This window comes from Ascaphus truei, chromosome 1 (assembly GCF_040206685.1).
Source record: "Ascaphus truei isolate aAscTru1 chromosome 1, aAscTru1.hap1, whole genome shotgun sequence".
Taxonomy (NCBI): domain Eukaryota; kingdom Metazoa; phylum Chordata; class Amphibia; order Anura; family Ascaphidae; genus Ascaphus; species Ascaphus truei.
In genome coordinates, this window is record NC_134483.1 from 383915750 (window position 1) to 383932144 (window position 16395).

General features: G+C 40.5%; 1 non-coding gene across 1 annotated transcript; it reads left to right on the top strand.

Moving 5' to 3' along the window:
- The first annotated feature begins 12639 nt into the window (after positions 1-12639).
- LOC142473247 (U6 spliceosomal RNA) lies at positions 12640-12746 on the top strand. Its single transcript, XR_012790012.1, has one exon. It is a non-coding gene; the product is annotated as a U6 spliceosomal RNA (small nuclear RNA).
- The last annotated feature ends 3649 nt before the right edge of the window (positions 12747-16395 follow it).

Below are 16395 nucleotides of genomic sequence, written 5' to 3' on the forward strand. Positions count from 1 at the left end.
CTCCGTTGCCTTCAATGGAATTTTTTTTATTGATGAATCTAGAGCAGATTTTTGTAAGAGTTTTTGCCTCATTTTGCAGCCAGGATACCTTGATAAATTAACTCCACGGGGTGGAAAGAGAAAAACAGACAAAGAAATAAAGAGTGGGTGATTTCTCCTGGCTGCAAAAATGAGACATTTAGCAAAAACCAAATGAATAGAAAAACTAAATCCCACTGATAGCAATATGATTTTTCTCTTTTTAAATAATTGCTTGCAGTTTGTTTCTCCAGTGTTGTCCTAGTTCAGTGGAAAGTCTTTGATTCATTAGTCCTGTGATATACAGTATGTCATCTCAATATGTAACTTTTATCTGTCTCCTCCTAATACTCCATGTAAAGTGGTTCCCTAATCAGTTAGTAACTAGGCAAAGCAGAGGAAAAAGTATTATCACACTTTGTCAATAAGCCCTTTAGCATCAATTAAACAGCAAGGTCACAGTCCTTTCATCTTAAAAGGCTACCAATGAACTGATTATAAGAAAATGCCTTTTAATGTTGAAGACTAGAATGCACTAAACTCCATCCCATTTGAAGATTTTCTTTACTGTAAGAATTTGTTTATATCACTTAATTTCTACATTTCATTTTGAAGGCTTTCAACAAAGATAATGTTGATTTAACATACAATAAATGTTTTCAGCTATGAGTTCTGGCCTCAGAAAAGAATATTAGGGGGCTGATTCTATACGTGCAGAAGTTAGTAAGTACTGTAAATGTATGAAATTACTGCAAGATCCTGGGAGACATTGGTGATAGTAAACAAATTGACTCAGTTTTATTTTCTGCATTGTATTGTGGTGAAAATGTGTACATGGGATGGTAAACAGGAAGCTAGAATGACTTTAAAAATTATCATCTGTGTTCTTCTAAAAAACTTTTTTTAAATCAATTGCCTTCATTTTTGGATCTTACTATGTTTATGCAATTGGGTTGAGACCTGATGGTCTCCTTTATCAAAATCAAGGCTTACTTTGTCTTCCACGGCCTACAAAGTCACTGGTAGCCACTGGTGTGGTAGAACAATATACATTCTGATTCTATATGGGCCAACCAGCCCATTGTGCCAGTTTAGGACAAGATTTCCCAAGGACTTCAATGGTGAATTTTAGCCGAAAACAGCCCGATTGACAACTTTGGCCCATATAGGATCAGCTCCAAAATGTTGTTCTTTTTGCTTTAATTTGTGATTTCATTTACAAAAATGTAGACAGGTGTACAATTGTGTCGGTGAAGGGGTAACCAGGCTCGCTAATAAATGTCAAGCCCACTTGGTTGCCCTTGATCCATGTTTTAGGGTCCCAGAGTGTCAGCTGTTGGACCTGACTGTTGTATATGTACTGCTGTGCGTGTATGTAAAATATGCGACAATGAGGAATTTTTATGTTTTTGCCTTTCCAGGAGTGCCAGCAAGCAGAGATTGCTAGGCTATGAGTTTCAGGGTGGGTTTTGCAGAGAACATCTTTACAGATTGTGTCTATGTAGCCGGTTTCCAGAGTTACTGGATACCCCACAAGTGTATCCGGGAATCAGGTAAGATTCTTGGATACATTGAAGCACAATGCTCCAGTCAAAATCCTACCCTGAAAAGTTATTGCAGCTCACCGCCAGGAGTCCCTGCTTCAGCACAGACCAGAAAAGTAAAAGGGGCATAGGGGATCAAGGTATCCCCAGAATGGTACAGGGGTCCCAAGTAGAAGGGGGGATGTCCAGTTCATGCCCATGTCACCCTAGACCTGGTATAGGGGTTCAGGGGATGCTCCGGCTATAGGATAAAGCTGCAAGGTTTATTATGTGTAAAAATGTAAAGTCAGGTTTTTGCAATTTAGCAGGGATATGGCTAGTGAAAATAGCAAGTATAAAATCTTATTCTATCCCTGACACCAAAGAAAGACTTAGACATTTTTAGCAAGACACAGTATAAAAATATATTTTATTAAACGGGTCTATTTAAAATGTATTATGCTTTGTGCACTGTAACATGAGCAGGGAATTTTCAAGCCCAGGAACCTGAGAGACCAAATGGCTAACAAGTTGGTGCATGCAGGCCTGGGCTAGGTCGGATTTGAAAGCAACACTTGCCCCAGAAGTGTGAAAGCCATTAGAGCAGGATGGTTGGGTGAAGTATCCGAGCCCTGGGATGAATACATGCCACTTCGGCAAGTAGTCACCTCCCTAGACATAGAGGCACCTAGCCCCGCGGGTGAATAATAAGTGGCTATGGTGGCAAACTCACGTATGCTCTTATCCCATTCAGAAGAACCCACTGCCCGCATTTGGAAGACTGACAAGCAGCTGATTGTCTGGTTATAAAATTCCCACAATTGGATTGGCTGTATTATTTCATGAATGAATCTGAAATACTATAAGAAACCGAGCAGCCAATCCGGGCCTCCGATTCTAAGCGCCAAGATGGAGGTGGCAAATTCGAAATCACAAAACGATGCTCTGTGAGAAATAGCAGCGAGCCGGCTTCAAGGATTTTGAGTTGAAATATTTTCTGTCCCGACTTTTTGCGGCCAAATTCTGCAAATCGAATGTAGCGGTGGCGGCTGTAACTACATGCCAATTTGAGTTCCAGGCAGTTTGGGACACTCACGTTCAACCTATTTCAACGCTCCGGAGCTTATCCGGATCCGGATCAGATGAAGTGATGCTGGATCTTGCATTTGATTTTTATAACTGCTCACTAATCACTACATTAATATTCAGAATTATTTATGGAGCGGTTTAAAAGTAGTTTTATAAAAGTATTTTATTTGGATTTGTATTACTTTCTATGTTTTGTTTACCTTCTCCATGTTGTCTTTGTAATAAGGCATCTTATTACATGCCTGTCATACAACACTGGTCACATTAATCATTTTCAGATGAAAATGTTCACTTTGGCAGTGTAACAGGTATTCCTCCACCCTCTGGGAGATTTCACTGTTACCTAGTGCTGCTCACCTGCTAGGCTTACAGGATACTGAGGGTCCAACGGTGGTAGTGGGGATGAACAGGACAGACTTTAGGGTTCTTCTCAGTTCTTTTCTTGGTGCAACGCCTTCATTCCTCGAAGGCCCCAGCAGAACTGGGTGCAGTCCCTGCCGGAAAACCCTCTGGTACTTCCCCTGATGAACTGCACTTTCAGACAGGAGTATAAAACAGGAACAGGCCTTTATTTTTCATCAGCGTACAACAGGTACATTTCTTCCATGGGACCCTGGAATCAACCCAGGGAGCTTGAGGCCCCAAGGGTCTATCCTTAGCTCCCTTACTCCCAGGCGGAGTAAGGGGTACTGTAGTATACCCAACTCCCCTGAGGGAGTGGGTCTCTCCAACACTCTGAACTCTCTAGGAACACTACCAGACCCCCTAAATTTAGGCTCTGCAGCCGCTGGGAACAAAGGGTCCCCCTGGGTCTTAGGTCTGAGCCCCTGATTGGGCAGCACACAGACCCTAGGCCTACCCCCTTGTCCCTCAAGGGAGCTGCTTACTGCCAGATTAACCCTAACACTGCCTGCACTGCCTGGTACCAGGGTGTATGTGTTAGGGCAGATTAGTAGAGGATATATGGCTACCGCAGTATATAAAAAAATGGATTTTAATAAATACTGATGCTGTATTATCTGCTGTCATAACTTAGTAATATTAATATAAAGGATTACATGGCTTTCCAAACAAGTGTTGTAAAGTTATAATGCTGTAGGAACTATTTATAAGACTCTCTGCTACAAATGTAGCGCACAACAGGTGCAAAATATGAAACAGATCTATCAAAGCAAAAACAAATGATTTTGCTTTCAGTGGGGCTAATTTGCATTGATACATAGAGTGCTGCATTTTGCCCTAGTTCTGCAAACAGGAAATCATTAATAGGGGATCACTATGGGAGTTATGTGTCAAAGTTTCCCATCTGCAAAACCCTGGCAAAATTGGAGCAAAAAACTATTTATTAAAGGAAAAATACCATTGTATCCTATGGCTTTGATATATTTTGTGCTATGCCAGAGTTTTGCAGATGGTTGATTGGTACATAACCTGCATAATGTTAAGCTCTTGTTCTACACACAAGAAAAACTGTAATACTCTTTGTAAATTGTACCTGTTGATTTGATAGATATAAAGCATACAACTAAAGGGCTTCACTCTTGCTCTTAAAAGAATAAATCATCCACTGACATGCATTACAATTTCGAACTTTTGATAAAAGTAATATGACAGCATTTGTTTCCCACGTAAAATATTTGCATTAACTTTTGAAAACAAAAGGCTTAAACCAACAATCATCAATGTTAATGTGAATAACCCCACACACATGAAAAGATTATGCAACCACTGGAAATTATGCCGCTCCTCCAAATATATATATATTCTGGAAGATGTCACTACTGGTTACTGCTGTTTGGGGTGCGTGCATATCTGTGAGGTCTATCTTAGGGTCAAAAATTAGTCTCCAAATTCTGGAGGAATTTCACCAAGAGACTGGGCATCTCATCTTCCTTTTCTTCCGGATATCACCCTCAATCTAACGGACAGACCGAGAGGGTTAATCAATCCCTCGAGAAATACTTAAGGTGCTTCGTTTCTAACTCTCAGGATGACTGGGCAGAATTACTTATCTGGGCTGAGTATTCCTTTAATTCCTCTAGGAACGAGTCTACCCGTGAGACTCCCTTCTTTATCAACTACGGATTCCATCCGGCTCGCCTACCCATTTCTAAAAACTCCTCTGGAGTACCAGCCGTGGACGAGCATATCGCCCTCTTACAGGACTCTTGGTCCAGAATTCAATTCGCACTGCAAAAAGCCTCCTTGGCATCTAAAACCCAGGCCGATCGTCACCGCCGTCCGGCACCCAACTACAAACCTGGGGACAAGGTTTGGCTATCTTCCAAGAACATCCATCTCAAGACCCCTTCCCCCAAATTGGCACCGAGGTTTCGGGGTCCCTTTTCCATCATGGAGCAAGTAAACCCGGTTTCCTTCCAACTTCAACTACCTCAAAGCATGAGAATCCCGAATGTCTTTCACACCTCGCTTCTCAAGCCCTTCATCTCCAGTAGCCTCTTTCTGGATCACACTTCTAAACCAGACCCTGTGATGGTACAAGGTAACGAAGAGTACGAGATCCAGGCTTTACTAGATTCCCATCTTTCGAGAGGTAAGGTCCACTTCTTGGTCCATTGGAAGGGTTTTGGACCCGAAGAGAGGTCGTGGGTACCCCTTAAAGACATTCATGCCCCCGGACTCCTCAAACGCTTCCGAAAGAAGTTTCCATCAAAACCTTGGAAGGATCGTCCGGAGGCCGATCCTGAGGGGGGGGGGGTACTGTGAGGAGTTTGGGATTCCGGCACCCGTGCCCTGGCCCCTCCTCACCTTCTGTAACCCCCGCTGCCGAGGTGCGTGCCCGTCGATGGCGCCACTTACTTCCTGCTGTTCTAGAGGTCCCTCGCCGTCCCTGGCGGTCTCCCGCTTCTGCTGGCTCTTCCCTCTCCCATGCGGCTGCCATGTGTTCCGGCCGCATGCATGTACAGCGCGCGCCGGGTGAAAATAATTTATTCACTGCTCTAGCAGTGAAACCACGCCCCCAGCAAACTAATAGGACCTCCTGCCAGAATAAGAGTCCTCACATGCCTGCCAATCAAGTGGACCTATCCAGGACAGCTCTACGCACTCCTCCAGGCCTGCCTCCACCTCTGATTGGTCAGCCGCACTTTATAATGCCTGTCCTCCCACTCATTCATTGCTCGACATAGTTTCCATTAGGATTACTACTCTGGCGTTCTCTCTCTTATTCTCTCAGGTTACGACTTGGCTTGGCGGACGTCCTTCTCTGGCTCTCGACCCCTGCTTGGACAACGACCTTCCGGAATTCTCCAATCCCTGACCTTGGCTAAACCAGCAACGACGACGGCACTTCTTCTCCGGTACCGGCAAGTATTGCTAGCGAACATCACCTGGCCTGGCAACACCTAAAATACCACACTCTGGACACGCTCCTTTTGCTGCGGGTGCGTGCCCATATACGTTCCTCATCTCAGTAGAAGGGACGGGTCTGGTCTGCGGGCAGCACCGGCGTAACAAAAGGTAAGTGACTCAGTGCCACTAGAGATAGGCAAACCTGTGAAAATCTGTTCTGCTGATTTTCCCTGGCTTTTTAGATGCAGTCCCTGTTGGGCTGGTGGGTAAGAAAGAGAGAACGGGAGAGAAAAAGATGAGGGAAAGAGAAATTAAGGATTTTTAAGTTTAGGTTTTTATTATGAATGGTGGTGGTTGTTTCAAGAGCAGTAGGGGCTATACTCGTGCCCCTCCTCTGAGACTGAGGAATTATTTTTCTCTTTCAGGCTCAGTTGGCAGCAGGGGCAGCAGTTGATATACAGTACTCTACCAGTGGATTTTCCTGGTGCCACTCATAGGAGTAGCCGTAGTAATGTGACTGTTGGTTGTCTGCATGTCTCTTGAATCTGCAATTCCTACCGCTGTTCAGCCTGTGTCAGAGGAAAAGGTTATGTTTGAAGGTACCTCAGTGTTAGAAAAGGCAGGTAGGACTGAGGATTTGGAGGCTATTGCCTATTTGTTGGAGAGTGGGTTTCTGTCAGGGCCAACCTTGTCAGCATCTATTTCCTCTGTGTTAGTGACCTCATATGATTCTGTCTGTATAGTGACAGTGACTGATAATGATTCCTGTGCCCAGGCAAAGCTGTTTGAAAATGTATGCGAGCGGAATCAGGCTGGTGTCAGGGTTGCCAGAGCTGGGCCCAGTTATAGCCTGTTCTGGAACACCATGAATGATTAAAAAACATAATTTAAAGATATTATTATTAATAATTATTATTATGAAGAAAAATATGACTTGACTGCCCTTTGAACCCTCACTCTCCATTTGTATTTGTCAAGCTTAATTTTTAATAATGTTGGAGAAATCATATTATGTCGGAGTCTGACATTAGATTCAACAAGAAGGATTATTTGGAATTTTTATTGTCACTCTCTCTCTGTTGTTACATTGGTGGCTGTTGTTGCAGTCTATTTTTTTATGCAGGTTTAATCAGTGGTACTTGAATTAGACCAAACAGAAAAAAAGAGAAAACCACCTATACAAAGATTAAAAGAAACTGATAATGAATAAGTGTGCTGTAACTTGAATATACAGTGCACTCAATTAGGGAGGTAAAGGAAGAACGTTGAAAGTAAAATAATCCAAATGAGGGGTTACTGACAACCCTGCTTGTGACGCCTACTTGAAGGGAGGCAAACTCTAAACCGTCACAGTGAACTTAGTGTGTGGGTGTACTCTTCACATATACGGGAGTGCACCAATGTCCAGGCCGTAACAACACCACAATGTTCATTGTGACCTCCCCTTACAAACACTTTTCCTGAGCTTACATAGCCGAATTGGCTAATGCCTGGAGCAGGAACATCACTGGCCACTGGCCAGTAGTATTACTGGCCAAAAGTTTTGGGGCAGACCTCCATAGTGTGAGTCATGACTGAGTTTGGGGACTTGTGAGAGGGAAATGGAAGCAACTGGTATTCTGAGAACAGAATAAAACAATAAAAGGAGTATGTCCTTGGGCACTCCCTTCCACTCGTGCATACTGAGAGATAAAACAGTAATAAAGGTTTAGGACATACAAATGTTCAACAAGACAAGATTGATGGCACGTGACAACTGCCAACCTAGATTTTACATAATAATGGGTCCGAGTTAGCCTAGATATTTTATTGATCCACTGTCTGGCATAGCACAGCACTATGGGTGCTGGCTTGTTTGGGCCCACACTAGATGTTCAAAATAAAATAGGTTACCATTTTAAATGTTTGGCAATGAGATGATGATGGGCCAGTTGTGTTGGTGGTGGTGTTTGAATTGTGGGGACCCACAACAAGCCATGGCAGACACTGACAGACAGTGTTTTTTGTTAACTGTCAAGTCAGTAAGTGTAGTGGATTGACCAAAGAGCAATTGGGTTGTTAAAATATCAATGGAGGCATACAGATGTTTTCATTGCTGAAAATATATCTTTGCCATTATCAACCATTAGGAAAAGATAAAACAAATAATATATTAAATATTATTCCTACTTATTACCTTTTCCTATCTTGTTTTCATTATCTTTTCCTAATGGTTGATAATGGAAATGGTTTATGTATAAATTCCGGCCCCGAAATAAGAGGACAAACCCCTGAGGATGAAATAATATGGGATGAAACATGTTGGGCATTTCCCGAAATTACATTCGTAGACTGTCTATGAGAGCCATCTGGAAGGTCCACCTCTAGTGACATCAGAAGGAAGCAAATATTCTCCTCCGGCAAACAGGTGAGAACGCCTGCAGCATGGAGGCTGTATCATTCGAACAAGAATAGAATATAAAAATGAAAAACTTTGGGGGATTCCATATTTTAGCACCGATGGCTTGTAACATTTGATCTCATACTTATTAAAGCAATTTTACACCCTATGTAAAATATATTTCATTAAATTGACCAATATGATGGAGAATGTGCTTCTTTGTTTTGTAGATTTTTGTGGATTTGGTTTATCCAAACAGAGGCTGCTATAACTGCACTATTGTCAAATTTGTATTCAAATCATCTACTGACAGCTTGTCTGTTAATAATGTACAGACTTCCTTTTGGACTTAAATTTTCATTCAACACAAATTTATCACTATGAGTATAAACCGGTAATATCTTTGATCACATTTTCATTGGTCTACATTACAGTATTCATTTTATTTTAAACACATTTTTCACATACATTTTGTTCAATTATTGCACTGTTATATAAACATATCATATCAATTATTTATTGTCACTAACACTTTGAAATAATACGTGGAAATATTTTTGCGCTGATGTATTCATTTGCTATATATACAAATATATAAACGTAAAAAATTCTTATTATAAATAAAAAGTGACAAAAACCTTCCACTATGATGTACCCTTGTTATTTCCCCACCCAATGTCATGCAAATGGTTTTATTAAATAAACTACATTTTTTTTGGTCTTATAAATGCTGGTAACCTGTTAACTCAGAATGTTCATTTCACTCCTGGTAGCCATTCAGTTCACTTAAAGAAAAAGTTAACAGCACCCAGAAGGGACATGAACAGAAACAGAGATTTATCAAGTAATATTGCAAACAACAATCTTGTTGAGATGCAGGGAAACTGGTGAAAGTTTCTGTTTCTTGACATTTGTCAGCATCCCTCCCCCCAGCATGCAGGTGGAAGGTTTGCTAAAATTAGAAATGTGTTCTGGTAAAGTATCTATCATATAAAAACTGTCCATTTTGTATTGGTCAATGTATATCCTACCTGCTAATTTTCCACAAATGTATGAATCAGATGTTCACCACATGATTTTTTTTTTCTCTTTTACTACCCATCAAAAAGGGATTTAGGGAGTTTCGACAAGTCTCCGGCAGGAACATAGGAAATGAGTTGGAAAACATTATTAAAACATTTGGTAACACTTTATGTTAAGAGCTTCAGCACTGTATTTGCCTTGTACACACTCTGTAAATATCATTGCAAGTCAAGCTGTATCATATGGGCCATTGCTGTGTTTGTGTGATGTGAGATATATCAGTTGTTAGAAGAAAATGTAGCAAGCTGACTGACACAATGTAGCTGGTTCCACACATTGGATGCTGTTTTGTGTATATGAAATACATGATATTGTTATTTAGAAATAACAACAGTGATACATGAGTTGCTGTATCTAAAAATTGTATGTTTGTCACAATTCGTGGCTAATCTAATTATGAGACATCTGTACGTTTTTATCTATGCTGCAATCAGACAATTTTAAGGGGCAGTCCCACATAGCAGGTGATAAAAAAAGAATGTCTTATACAACGTATTAATGAACTGGCTTACTTTCAAAGATTCAATCACCCTTAAAGTAAATTTTTTACTGTAAAAATGTATGTGTATGTAGGTGCGCCGACGAGAATTCTAACACGTGCCTTGGAAAATCTGGGGTAATCACCAACAAGACTAAGGTACATGCTGGATACATACTGCAAGATTTCAGTGACATTTCTGCAGAAAGACTAATGGCCCATCGGATTAACACAGCGGGGGTCCCTGGCAGTCCCATGACGAAGTCGGCAAGCGCCGACGAAACACGTAGAACTGTGATGTCATCGCGCAAGCACGTAGTGTGCGTGGTGTTCCACTGCTAACATCCTGAGATTGCCTCTGGCACCTTGTGTTGACCAGCTGCAAGAGGTGAGACTGTTACCATCTCCCACTGTGCTTGCTCTTACTGTGACTCTGTTGCGGTTGTTTCTTCTGTGGGTGAGCATTCCAGCTGCAGGTCTAAAAGCAACTGGCTTTCTGTGGGTATACATAATGGTCTCCCCCATCCATCTCAGCTGATCTGTACCAGGAGTCTGTGTGTAAAGATACCTTTACGTGAATTTTACTCTTTATGTCTTGTAAGTGTGTATTATCAACCTTACATGTATTTAAATAAATTTTAAGTCATCTGCATCATAAGATAATGCACTAGGGGAGTGCACTTTTTCATGTATGTATGTATGTATGTATGTATGTATGTATGTATGTATGTATGTATGTATGTATGTATGTATGTATGTATGTATGTATGTATGTATGTATGTATGTATGTATGTATGTATGTATGTATGTATGTATGTATGTATGTGTATAAAACATAATACTGAGTTAAGTTATGGTGAGTAAAAAAAGTGACAAAAACCCTCCACAGGAAAGCAAATATGCAAATATAGCTGTATGCTCATCTGCATGTCTTAGGCAGGTCTGCAACCCCGCCTTTCCCCATTATCACCCAGCATACAGCACTTCCACTGCAGCAAGGGATTCTGGGAAATGACATGCAAATGAGCACACAGTGTCACTTTTTGCCTCAATAACCATTTTTAAGGTATCTTTATCTATATATATATACAAAGAAGATACAGTAACGCCACTTGTGAAACAAGGTGATATAAACAATATTTATCTAAAAAATAAAAATATAAAGAACAATATATATATATATATATATAAATGACAATATATTCATCTTAAAAACTATATTACATGCCAACAATAGTGCTAACATATAACAAACAACAAAAAAGAAAAACAAAAATGTAGAAAGTCCAACCCTTAGTGCAAGTCCAGAAAAATTCAAAATGGGGAACAAGATGATTGCCAGGGATCCAGGGCTGCTCTCAGAAGGAATAACCAATTCCAACAGAAATCTATAGAAAGAGAAGAACAGAGAGCGCACGTCCCATAGTGTAAAAAAGTACATTTAATATTAAAAAGAGGACAAGGGGATTAAGGACACTCACAAAAGTAAAAGAATTATAAGCAGTTTGTGATATAATCACCACCAACAGGGCAACACCGTCCTGGAACACATCCGTGGATCGATTGCCAATCCGGTTCACCTTCAGCAGTTTCTGATGAATATGAACACCTTCCCTTTGAAAAAGTGACTTCAGTGACGAAACACGTCAGGGTACGTCACCATGACACTACGTCATCACGCAAGTGCGCACTTTACGGCCGGAGAGCGCATGGAGCTGATCTGAGGCTGACAACTTGAAATTGCATTCCAAGCAGAGACACGGTGTTCTCATTCATCAGAAACTGCTGAAGGTGAACCGGATTGGCAATCGATCCACGGATGTGTTCCAGGACGGTGTTGTCCTGTTGGTGGTGATTATATCACAAACTGCTTATAATTCTTTTACTTTTGTGAGTGTCCTTAATCCCCTTGTCCTCTTTTTAATATTAAATTTACTTTTTTACACTATGGGACGTGCGCTCTCTGTTCTTCTCTTTCTATATATATATACATGTAGAGGTATCAGTACCGTGTTAGCCGAGCTTCAATAATCAAAAAAATAAATAGATGATACCGTTCTGTGGCTAACGAAATGCTTTTATTTGTGCGAGCTTTCGAGATACACTGATCTCTTCTTCCGGCGATGTTACAATGAATGAAGCATTGTAACATCGCCGGAAGAAGAGATCAGTGTATCTCGAAAGCTCGCACAAATAAAAGCATTTCGTTAGCCACAGAACGGTATCATCTATTTATTTTTTTGATTTATATATATATATATCTTAACGAATACACGTATAGAACATAAAAGGAGTAGATAGTACCAAAAAGGGAAATGTTTCTAAATGGAGAAGCAATAATATGTAATAAGAGAAAAGAAAACAAATATTTATCCACTCCTGTAGAGACACACAAAGTTCAATGCGCAAAAATAAAAAGGAAAAGGGTGAAAAGGGGGAATATATATAAAAACAAGGCACAAAAAAGATGAAGGCAATACCAAAAAGGGAGAAAAAATGGGGTAAAGAAACAATTAAACAGCGCTAATAAGGTGTATTAGATAAATGTGGAACTGAATAGTGATGAATAGGTGATAATAAATGGCTATACTAAAATTGTATTATTGATTAAATGTGTATATTTAGAAAATATCAATATGTGATGTGACCTGTGAATATCAATAATATATATATATATATATATATATATATATATATATATATATATATATATAACCAAAAAATAAATAGATGATACCGTTCTGTGGCTAACGATGTGCTCGCTTCGGCAGCACATATACTAAAATTGGAACGATACAGAGAAGATTAGCATGGCCCCTGCGCAAGGATGACACGCAAATTCGTGAAGTGTTCCATATTTTTAAGCACACATATAAGCATTTCGTTAGCCACAGAACGGTATCATCTATTTATTTTTTGATTATTGAAGCTCGGCTAACACGGTACTGATACCTCTACATGTATATATATATATATATATATATATATATATATATATATATATATATATAAAAAAACAAACATCATAGCTTGCACTCAATGTACTGGTTCATATAGACAGGTGCTAGTCTCAAATAATAGAAATACAACATTACCATTCACTCGTCCGGTAAAGAAAGACTGCACTCGGTTCAGTAATCATGAAAATCTGTATTGGGCATCTGAATAGAAAAGATAAATCACCCAATCCGACGTTTCTGTACTGGAATAGGACATTGCTCAAGGGAATGGTAATGTTGTATATATATATATATATATATATATATATATATATATATATATATATATATATATATACATACATACATATGTTATTGATATTCACAGGTCACATATATATATTATTAGAGCTCATTTTTTGCTGCCTGTGATCTGTCCATGCCACCTTCAGTCTGGGCGGAGCTACTGGGGACCACTCGGAGCCATGTCAGGCTCTTAGGCTGCAGCGCGGCTACACTGACAGCGAAACACATGCGCTATGGTTCTTTGTTTACTTGGGTGGTTTCCATGATGACAGTAAATTCTCCTGGTCTGTCGACGGCAGTGGGAGTCAGGCGTGCAATTATGACATCATCCTCTTATCCAGACATAATTGTAGACAGCTGTGCTGGATGGGTGGGGTAGGCTTTCAGCCTATCACACATGGTGGATAGTTTGGATGTGGGTATATATATTGGTGGTTTTGTTCACATTGGTTATGAGCACTCCCTTGAAGAAAGGTCCTGTTGTTAGGACCGAAACGTCGGTTGATTGTGCCTTTTAAATACATCGTTTTGGACTTTATCATGAGTGCTGTCTCTTTTCTTGCTGTGTGGTCCCGGATCTCCTGGTCTGCCTGGTAAGGAACTCTGTTACCTATTCAATATGTATGGGATAAGCACCTTACGTCTTTTATCTTTTTGTGAGTGCCATCTGTTCTTGTTTACTATTTATTTCTCATTATGAGATGAGCACCCAAATTTGTATCTTTTTTTGTGACATCCTTGCCCGTTTGGAGTGTCGCTTATACTCTCCTTTTTTGTGGTTATCCTCTGTTATTCTTTTAACCAAGTGATTGTTTATGATGGAAGATTTAGCAGACATTACTGGAATTTTTTCTACCATTTCAGGCAGTGTCAGTTACAGTGAAGCTGACATTGCCAATATTAGATTTACTGAGACCTTTGAGGCTGCCTTAGGCTCTGATAAAGCGTCAGATATCTACAACGACCTAATAAAACTAAAAAAACGAGAGGTGGATTTCTACATGCATGTGGTGACTTTGTCACATTATCATAGGGAGAAGCTTATCCCTAGGGGTTTTCGCATAAAAAAACAACCAACGATTGGACGGACAGACACCGATTTCTGCAGAAAGTGGATAGGGATTCTTAATAAATGTTCCTATGACCTTATGATTTTGGTAATCGAACAGTCCAGAAAGGGGATGACACGCATCAAGAGAGAGATTCAAGTGATCACTGACAGACACAGTGAGACACTAGCCTCTGATATTTCCACAGACTGGACTAACAAAATTCAAACTACCATTGACCTGCATCATGACAGTCTCACGAAGTACAAACGTGAAAAACTTAAGCAGGTCACTAGCGATTACCAAGACAAGCGGGTATACAGGTGGCTACTTGGACTACACGAACCCGGCATAGGGCACGGAGGGCAGAGAAGAGCCTACTCCCGTCCCAAGCAGACCCCCGGGACAGGTGTCGGCAATAATACGACCGATACAGATTTCTCTGATGCCCCAGAAGGTGCACATTTGGATCCTTTTTTAGGTGGGGGCACAGTGAGGTCACACAAGCTGCCCATCCCAGACTCCGACATAGGAGAGCGGTCAGGAGAGGTGCTGGGAAGAGCAAGATACATGGAAAGAGAAGCCAAGAGGGGGAGAGGACGCCCCAGGAGGAAGTGATTTACAATCTGTCTTCTTATTCCCTTTCCTCTGCAGAGATCAGTATACTCCATAAAGGGCTGTCGTTTGTTCCAACTACCTCACAAGACTCCGTTCGTTGGGAAGTAGATATGTTTAGACTTGATGGTCAGCTAAGATTAAAATATTTCTTCTCCAGAGCAGAGGTAGCAGAAACTGATAATAACCAGATGAACTTTGCTGATAACAAATTCAAAGCCAAAAGTACTTTTCATCCCATTGTGGTTAATCATAGTATTACCACTTTCATGGGACTCCTAGGTAATGACACTCAGAAGTACATCAGGAATCACAAAAGGAGTTTTTCAAACCTCTCAGTGGAAGAGAAGCAAGCCATCAAATCCTTGAAGGCCAATGATAAAATCATCATCAAACCGGCTGATAAGGGTGGAGGGATCGTCGTGATGGATTATAATAATTATAGGGTAGAGATTGAGAGACAATTGTTGGATACTAATTATTATAAAAAACTACCAAGAGATCGTACAATGGTCTATAAAAATGAAATAGACTCCATCATTCATCTTGGAGTAAATAACTCTTGGATTTCTGAGGAAACAAGTACTTTTTTTGTCTCAAGACCATATTATAGTACCAGTGATCTATGTACTTCCCAAAGTACATAAGTCTATCATCAATCCGCCAGGCAGACCGATAATCGCAGCAATGGGATCACTTTGTCACCCACTCCCAATACGTGGATTTCCTGTTGCAGCCAATGGTAATTAAGATGATATCTTTTGTTAAGGACACCACGGCCTTTATTAATAAACTAGGCATGATTTCTTTTGACATTACAAATATGTTCCTGGTTACGTTGGATGTCTCCAGTCTCTATACCAATATCCCACATGGGAAGGGACAGGAGGCAATCTGGGAACATTTCTCTAACCAAGATGGTTATGACGGCCCCCCGATCGAGTTCGTCCTCCTTTTGATCGACGTAATTTTGCATGAAAACTTTTTCCGATTTGAGCGTGAAATTTTCCTCCAATAAACAGGAACAGCAATGGGTTCCAATATGGCTCCGGCATACGCCAATTTATTTATGGACAGTTATGAACAGTTGCACCTATTTAATGATTTGTTTACTTGGGTGGTTTCCATGATGACAGTAAATTCTCCTGGTCTGTCGACGGCAGTGGGAGTCAGGCGTGCAATTATGACATCATCCTCTTATCCAGACATAATTGTAGACAGCTGTGCTGGATGGGTCGGGTAGGCTTTCAGCCTATCACACATGGTGGATAGTTTGGATGTGGGTATATATATTGGTGGTTTTGTTCACATTGGTTATGAGCACTCCCTTGAAGAAAGGTCCTGTTGTTAGGACCGAAACGTCGGTTGATTGTGCCTTTTAAATACATCATTTTGGACTTTATCATGAGTGCTGTCTCTTTTCTTGCTGTGTGGTCCCGGATCTCCTGGTCTGCCTGGTAAGGAACTCTGTTACCTATTCAATACGTATGGGATAAGCACCTATCTTTTATATTTTTGTGAGTGCCATCTGTTCTTGTTTAATATATATATATTATACACACACACACACACACACACACACACACACACACACACACACAC